General features: G+C 30.7%; 1 pseudogene; it reads left to right on the top strand.

Annotated features, from left to right (window-relative positions):
* The first annotated feature begins 266 nt into the window (after positions 1 to 266).
* On the top strand, positions 267 to 3,087 carry LOC111876210 (patatin-like protein 2; annotated as a pseudogene).
* Positions 3,088 to 9,687: the final 6,600 nt, after the last annotated feature.

Below are 9,687 nucleotides of genomic sequence, written 5' to 3'. Positions count from 1 at the left end.
ACAAGTGATAAAAATATTTTCTTTATTAAGGAATATACAATTAAAACAAATCATCTCAAAAAGAGTTTATGAAAGATTTGTAAAGGTTCGAAGTTTGAAAAAAAAAATAATAAAAAAAATGCACCAAGCATTACTACACTCACGGTTACATATAAAAATTGTCTTAGTTATGTGAGAGAAATGTCTACATTTATCTATAATTACTATTATGATTCTTTCATTTAGCGAACTTGCAAGTTGCCATGCAAGTTGCCATGGAACTTCCTTCCTTCAATTACATAAAATTCAAAACTTCCAAACTTATATCATACTATAAATACCCTTACACAATATAAATCACCTCATCAACTTCGCACCTTAAAACTCATTATTAGTTCTTTATCTGTTTTATCATGTCGGCAGAACCTCAATCACTATTGCAACCACCAAGATATGGAAACCTAATCACAATTCTTAGTATTGATGGAGGTGGAGTACGAGGCATCATTCCAAGTGTCATCCTTGAATTTTTGGAAACTGAACTACAGGTATATATCGTTTATAATTAAGTTTAGTTACTTGAATTATTCCTTTTATCTTTGAAAGACCATAGAAAAAATATGAGGAGGTTGTATAATTATGACAGAAATTAGACGGTAAGAATGCACGACTGGCAGATTATTTTGATGTGATAGCCGGGACAAGCACCGGTGGTCTGGTGACGGCTATGTTAGCTACTCCCGGTGAAGATAATCGACCGATTTTTGCAGCTAAGGATATTAAAGATTTTTATCTTCAACATTGTCCTAATATCTTTCCACCACGTGATATAAGGTATGTATTATTAGCAACAAAACAAAATTAGTTAATGTGTGACACTTCTTGTAGCGATTATGGGAAATAGTCCTAAAATCTCTCAATGATTTTTATCTTGAACATTCAAATGTTTGGTTGTTGAACTTCTGCATTTTTTTTTATCGAAACAATTGGGTGGACGGTTTTGTACATCGCTAATTCTCCCCTTTTTGTGTGAAGAATGAATTTTTTTTTCACGTAGTATTTTCCTAATAATTGGGTAGTTATGTCTTAAATCTTCATTTTTAATTTACATTGTGTAGCATACACCGTCGGTTCCGTGCTATTAAAAAAGCGATCAAAGCTCTATGGGGACCAAAATATGATGGGCAACACCTACATAAAGTTATTCGAGAAACACTAAAAGAAAAACAACTTCACGAAACATTAACAAATGTCGTGATTCCAACGTTTGACATAAAACATTTGCAGCCTACGATCTTCTCAAGCTTCCAGGTACTTCATCGATTTATACATTTGTTGCCTCTAAAAACCATCAAGTTATCGATTTTCAAACCTGAAAATGTTTACATTGAAATTAAGAGGATGATTTTTTTTTAACATCTTCAAAAGAGGTTAGAAGCAAGAAAAAATAAACAAACTTTCATTGGTTTATTTATTATAGCATCTTACTTTTGATTTTCAAATTACAACATTATATGTTAATAAATCTATCAGTTATAGCAACTTTATCTAAATACACAACAATTTTCATAGGCACTATAAGTGGTTAGTTTTTTCAAAGTATAATATTTTAATAAGAAAACATTGAAAATATATTACTATAGTTGAATAGATTTTTAAAGTATGATAGAAAGTGCAATGCTTTAATAGATCGATATGAGAGCAGAATGTTATAATACAAAATGAAACTCTTTTGCATTAAATTTGCCTTTTTACGATAACCATATAACTAATATTAATATTCACGTCTATAATATACAGAGGCACCCAAGTCCTAATGCCAAGTTATCCGATATATGCATTGGAACATCAGCTGCCCCAACTTATCTTCCTCCATATAAATTCCATACAAAAGAATCTAAAGGAAAACCACCTATAGAATTCAATCTTATCGATGGTGGAATAGCAGCCAACAATCCGGTATATATATATATGTCTTATTCACTAATAGTTGCTCATCTATATATCTGCATGGTTTAAGTTAAATATGTTAATATTTATTTATTTCTTTTTGCAGACTTTGGTTGCCATAAGCGAAGTAACAAATGAAATAACTAGAGGCAGTACAAACTTTTTCAAAATAAATGCAACAGAATATGGACGATTTCTAGTATTGTCATTGGGAACTGGGTCACCACAAGCTCAAGCAAAGTATGATGCTACTGAGTCGTCAAGATGGGGGGTTTTGGGGTGGCTGGCTAGTGGTGACTCAAACCCATTGGTGGAGGTATTTACTCAGGCGAGTGACGATATGGTTGACTATCATATCTATAGTGTCTTTCAAGCCCTTCGTTCACAAGAAAATTATCTTCGTATTCAGGTAACTATATTTCCTTTCCACTGTATTTTAAAAAAGATTCAAGATTTCATATTATGACATAGCGAATTCAAATGATATCAGGATGACACTTTAACCGGGGACTTAATTTCTTTGGATTTGGCTGCACAAGAAAACTTAGAAAATCTTGTGAAAGTGGGACAAGACTTGTTGAAAAAACGAGTGAAGAGAGTGAACTTGCACACGGGCATACATGAGCCTTGCCATCCTCACACCAACGAGAACACCAACGAGATGGCTTTAATAAAGTATATTCATGTTTCCCGTATAACTATATTTAATTAGCATATATTTTAGAACATATATACAAAGCATTTTATGTATATTTTATTCATTTGAATATTTCTCATATGTATATAGGTTTGCGAAAGTACTCCACGAGGAGAAGAAGATACGTCAACAAAGATCACCATATACTAATAGAGGAAGAAGTACACAAACGAGCCGGTGAAAGAACAAATTGCAATTTCACAAAGAACACTGGTGCTCTCAAATGCACTTCGTCACTCTCGTTAAAGTTTATATGAGTCCAACCCAAACTAAGATTTTCTTTCTTGTTTATGGATTTACATGGTTTATTCTAAATGAAGTTCGTAGTTATGTTGTTTAGTTGAAAACTTAATTAATCGATGTAACCGTACTGTTCTAGACTTTCAATTTTATGTTAATTCAAGCGTATAAATAATAAAGGGTAAATGGCACAAAAAACACTATTTTTACATATAAATTCGATTTTGACACTGTGTTTTTTTGTGTCAATTTTGACACTGTGTTTTACAATTTGTTATAATTTTGACCACTGACCGGTTAACTAGGTTGCATGCTGATGTGGCATGATGACATGTCAGTTTTTGATTACGTGACATGCTGACGTGTCAAAATTGAATTTTTTTCTCACAAAAAACACTAAGTTTTCATTTTTTTTTTTCGATTTTGACACTAAGTTTAATTTTTTCTTTCAACTTTGACACTATGTTTTTTTGTTCCAAATCGAACATCATTTTTTCCAATTTTGTTCAATGTTGACAATTTTCTATTTGAAACCGTATAAATGTTTTTGTAATACATTTAAACCATATAAATATGTTTTTTTTTTCATTTAAAAACAATAGTTTTGTATAAATACATTTTTTTACACTCAAACCATATTTTTATGTATAAATATATATTAGTTATATAAAAATGGTATTTTATATTAAATATGCAACTTTAAAATGTGTTTGGAGGTTTGAAGGTGTGTAGTCGATCAAATCTTGGATATTAAGTTTGCAACCCATCAAATTTTTACATCTTATTAAAAACTTATGGTTAGTTTGATTCTCATGATATAACTAATGTTTTGAATGTAAAAAAAAAAAAACACATTGTATTTAAATAAAAATGTGGTTTTTAAACGAAAAAAAATATGTTTATACGGTTTAAAATGTAATAAAAAAATATATTTATACGGTTTCAAATGGAAAATAGACAAAATTGAACAAAATTTGTTAAATGATGTTCGATTGGAACAAAAAAAACATAATGTCAAAATTGAAATAAAAAATTAAACTTAGTATCAAAATCGGAAAAAAAAAAATGAAAACTTAGTGTTTTTTGTGGAAAAAAAATCAATTTTGACACGTCAGCATATCATGTCAGCATGCCACGTCATCAAAAATGACACGTCATCAAACCAAGTCAGCATGTAACCTGGTTAACCGGTCAAGTGGTCAGAATTGTAATAAATTGAAAAACACATTGTCAAATTTGACACAAAAAAAAACACGGTGTCAAAATCAAATTTTTGTATAAAAAGAATGTTTTTTGTGTCATTTACCCAATAATAAATTAAAAATATTTGCATATTTTCTTAAATAGAAATTAGAAAATGTACAATAAATATGCGTTCACCGTTGAACTAGCAAAAGTAGAATCATTGTTAGATGCACTATGCATCTTTTACCATCCTCCCTAATAAATGAAAATAATTTTGCCACATGTCACTTTTTCATTAACTTGGACATATGTCATTTTTTGGTAATTTTAAATAATTTTTTTTTCCATTTGTCATTTTCTCATTGTTTATCTTTTTTTAATTAACATATCATATTTACAACTCAATTATTAATTGCCTTAATTGAAAATAACAATTAAATTACAATATTACACTCATATACTATTAAATATGTTTCCTTTTAAATTCAAATTTTAAATTTTAAATTTCAAAATTAAATAATTTTTTGTTTAAACCTTCATATTTAATTTTTTTGTTTTATCCAACCCGTATAACATACGAGTTTCACAACTAGTATTTAAATATTGTAATTGCTTCGCATTTTAGCATTGAATTCATTCATTTTAAGTTATGTTTGCAACATTTTATGATTTTGGTGGAATATCGTGATCTATGCAATTCTTGGTTGTGATACAAATCGGCGATTAGGTCAAGACTATTGAGTAATTAGTAATTATTTAATTATTTATTCAAATTAGGTAGGAGCTATCTTTATTTATAATTAAGATATCTATAAGTATCTTTTAATTTATGATAAGATTATCTATTAACACTTACATCTCGTTCCCGAGTTCAACTTAAAGAGAGAAAGGAAAGGAAATAAGTGGAAATGAAAATAAAATAAAAAATATCGGTGTTCCTGAGTTTCATTAAAGGAGGGAAGTGGAAGGAAGTGGAGGGAAATGAGAGGATTACTTTCCCTCTTAACTTTCCTTCTGATTTGAGAGGATTTTGAAAGAAAGAAAAAAATAATTCATTTTCCTTCCACTTCTCTCCGACTTGGGAACACGAAAGAAAATTTTGTTTTCTTTTCCTTTCTCTTCTTTTCTCTCGTGACTTTCTCTTCTCTTCTCTTCTTTTTCTTTTGTTAAACTCGGGAACGAGGCGTTATATATAGGGTTTCGATGTCTTTTTGATTACTAATGGAATACGAATTATAGAGTTTTTACTATGTTTTGGAGAATCCCTGTGTCTTAAATAAATAACACGTCTTATCAACTGGTAGAGCAATGATTCTAGCAAAATCATTATTCATTGGAGTACTATTCACATCGGTGGTGTTCATCGGAAGTATTGTTCACGACTTTCATTATTCATCGGAAATATTGTTCATGGAAACACTATTCACAGGTTACTACTCATCATTTTATTTTTAGGGTATCGAGATGGTGAACAACACTGATCGAATCACTCGGTTGGAGACGAACTTGACTATACTCCGCCCGGATCTGAAAGACGATCGGGAGGCTAATTCACAACGGTTCCATCAGGTGATGAAAACTATCACCGACTTGTTAGTTAAGTTAGGAAGCTTGAACATCAAATAAGAGGAAAAGAAGGAAGATTCCAAGGGATTCCAATGGGGAACATTAGAGGGCGCTAATAATAAAATCAATGCATGAAAGAAGAGAATGGAAAGATAAAGGAAGAAGAAAAAGAAAACAAGGGCAAATATGGAATTAATTTCAAACAAGTCGACTTCCAGAAGATCGAGATGCCCACATTCGATAGGGAATGGTTAGATCTACCGGGTGGAACACTACCATGAGATCCAAGGTATTGAAGGCACGCCACAACTCAAGACAACCTCATTATGCATAGAGGGAGTGACACTAGCTTGGTATAGATCGGATGAAATTCGAATAGCTTTCTGGACTTGGGCGACACTTAAACAAAGACTTTAGCAAGATTTCAACTCTTGTATAAGGGAACCTTCAAAAAGATGGAGGGTTATTTGGGCGAATTACCAGAACAAGTCTTGGAAGGAACTTTCATCAATGGGCTACCGAAACTCAGATCATCAGTAAAGGTCATACAACCCGAGGGCCTAACACACTCAATGAGATTAGGAGTAATGATCGATGAAAACCGAGCCAATGAAGATAACACTGAAAATTATGGGGAATTAGGAGACGATCCACAATTTTAGCAGTATTCAACTACATAGCCCAAACTTCCATCGTGAGGACATGGTGTTTGTTTGGGAGGGAGTAATAATACGACTCAGCAATTAGGTCAAGACTATTGACTAATTAGTAATTATTTAGTTATTTATTCAAATTAGGCAGTAGCTATCTTTATTTAAAATTAGGATATCTATTAGTATCTTTTAATCTAGTCTAGTCTAATAAATGAAAGTTTTTTTGTCACATGTCACACTCTCATTCAACTTGTCAAATGTCATTTTGTGGTTATTTTGAATTAATTTATTTTCCACATGTCATTTTATTAGTTTTTCTATTTTAATAAATTACACATAATACTTTAATGTAATAATTACAATAAATATAGTAATAAATGAATATCAGTTTCATTAATGGATTTACCTTTTTATTTCAAAAAATTCTCAGATTAAAGCTCATTAGTTTATTTTTTTTATGTGTTTAAATTTAAAAGATAAAAAAAATCAATTTTAATAATTCAGTATTTTTTTTATTTTCTCATAAATCCAAAGTTCTTAAATGTTTAGACCTGTATATATATATATATATATATATATATATATATATATATATATATATATATATATATATAGGGAAAGGATAAATGAGAACATCTAAAAGGTTGAGAACGCGAGAACAGGTATATTCACTTGTGATTTCATGTATTCATTTACGGAGAAATGATAAATTTTTACGCACAATCAAAATGAATATGTTTTTTTCTCTTCAATTGAAACTAAAGGCGTAAAAATTTATCATTCCTCCACAAATGAATATACTTTGTTCTCGCGTTCTCAACGTTTTTGATGTTCTCATTTGATCCGACTCCTATATATATATATATATATATATATATATATATATATATATATATATATATATATATATATATATATATATATATATATATATATATATATATATAATTAACCCATGTAATACATGGGTATTACACCTAGTTTAGGATAATATAATCTATTAACACTTATATATATGGGTTAAATATGTCTTTTTGATTAATGATTGAATAAGAATTCCAATTTTTACTCCGTTTTGGAGAGTCTCTGTGTCTCGAATAACAGGTCATATCAAGTTGATTTTCATGTTTAAAAGGAAGCATGGATGAATGTGGATAGACCTGACAATCGTGTCATGTTCAGGTTAGCGGGTCGTGGGTTGGCCACTAAAAATAGACCAACCCGAATATGACCTATTTAACTATACATGTCACGGGTTTGGAACATAAACCCTTATACGACCCATCAATGCTTTTATTTATACAGGTTTGTGGGTTGGCGGGTCAGATTTAGATTCGTGTGTTAGATTTGGTTTTCAGTTAACTATAGAAATCTTTCTAAAGACCTTATTAGCATTGTATTCTTTTCAAAGTTATATTTGTAAAAAAAAAAAAAAACAAAACAACACAAAAACAATCGAATCTATATATGTTTAGTCCAAGTTTTTAGTTTGAAAAGAAATATCAAGACCATTCACAGTGTTACATTAATAGCACTAAATTTTCAATCTAACTATAAAAATATTTCTTACTAACAAATATTATAAGATAATGGTAAAGTTAAAATATAAAACAGTAGAGCAAAAAAGCAGGCATGGATTGTTTTAAAAATGGTAGCGAAAATGAGACTTTGGACATAAATCATAAATGATATTTGGAAGTGTTAATAACAATATGTAGAAAACGAAAAATGAATAAAGACAATTGAATAAAGTTTTTTGTAATGTTGGTTTGTTGTCCTATTATTTATTTATGTGGCAGTGCATGGAATTCATTTTCGTATGTATTAAAAGATTTTTAAAAAATATATAATTTTTTTTATTGAAATCATAAACGGGTCACGGGTCAACCCAGTTATTTTTTGGCAAACTCATGCGATCCGTTTAATAAATGGGTTGGTGGGTTGAAAAACTCAACCCACACCCATTTATCTTCGTCTCGGTTTCGTATCAGGTCACGGGTCGTATCGAGAGAATTGTTGGGCCTAGATGTGGATGCAAAGAAGAGTTCATGGTCAAATTTTGAAGCGATTTTTACAAGAAACGAGGATAATGCAAAGAAAATAAAAGAATCTGGCCAGAAGAGAACACGGGTCGTGTAAGCACTTTAGAGACGACACACAAGCATGATTTTTACAAGAAACGAGGATAATGCAAAGAAAATAAAAGAATCTTGACTTGCCTTCCACAACTCCTGTTTTACGTCACATATAGTCAATAAGTCAACTGAACTGAAATAGATAGTCCTTTTGTCGCCTTGTTTTGCAAAAGTTCCCATCGCTTTCTGACCCATTCTTCACACTAGGAGTTGCATAGAAATTTAGAGACGACACACAAGCATGATATTTGATACAGGAATCAGTTGGGTGTTTCTTTTGCTCTCAAGTCCTCCTGTATATCTGGTTATTAACGACATCTACTAATTCTCGATCACCAAGCTTTTATATGATGGCTAATTTAATGATTTAATTTAATAATTTATGACAAACAGTCTACCAATACAAAACATGTGGAATTTTGCTTCCACATGAGATTGTCCAAGTTCGAATGAAAGGGGAGTGTTCGAAGTCTTGTAATTCCAACTGTTGCTCTAGTTTTAATTGAGGAACCATATAAACACATGAATACAAGGTGAGATACGTAAGGATAAACTGCATAGATGATCTTCAAACAACGTGGCAAATAGGATCTAGGTGAAACGCTTTTCACACATTATTATTTGCAACACTGGAAATTTTTGCAACACCTTTGGTCAAAGAGAACTTTGCAATACAAAGTCCATGTAATTCAGTAATTGTAAACGTAATCAATATCGTCCAACAAGAATAACAACAAATCGAACACAGAAGAAGAGCTGGGCCGACTTACGCATAAAAAATCCAAAATCAAATCATAAATAAATCACTAGATGCATGGTGTGGGCTGTTGGGCTTGAACCGATGGGAGCCGGGTTCCTCATTTCTCAGTTTTTTTTGGGAGGTGTTTATTTCTCTAGTTGCACATTTTCTCTATAATTAATAAAGACTTAAATGGATGGAAATGAAATTCATTTTTATCCTTTTATCTTCATTTTTAATACCAAACAAACAACATAATTAAAAGCAATTTTATTTCAATCTACCAAACATGCCCAATGAAAAAAAAAAAACTATGATTTAGAGTATTCTTGTTTTGATTTTGGTAATATCAATCTTAGATAACTTTTAATACATTTTATCTAATAAGTAGTACAAAAAAAATGCCACTCAGAGCCTTCAAAAGTCAAGTCAAAATTGTGAAAATGGGTTTGCCATCCAACATTTTCTTCAAATGGTTGTATATATAAGATGTGTTTGCAAAACTAGTTGGAAAGTGACAGACAGTTACCAAAGTTGTAACTT

The sequence above is a fragment of the Lactuca sativa genome, chromosome 1 (genome assembly GCF_002870075.4).
Source record: "Lactuca sativa cultivar Salinas chromosome 1, Lsat_Salinas_v11, whole genome shotgun sequence".
Taxonomy (NCBI): Eukaryota; Viridiplantae; Streptophyta; class Magnoliopsida; order Asterales; family Asteraceae; genus Lactuca; species Lactuca sativa.
The sequence above is the reverse complement of the archived record's forward strand: the minus strand, read 5'-3'. Positions and strand labels throughout refer to the sequence as shown.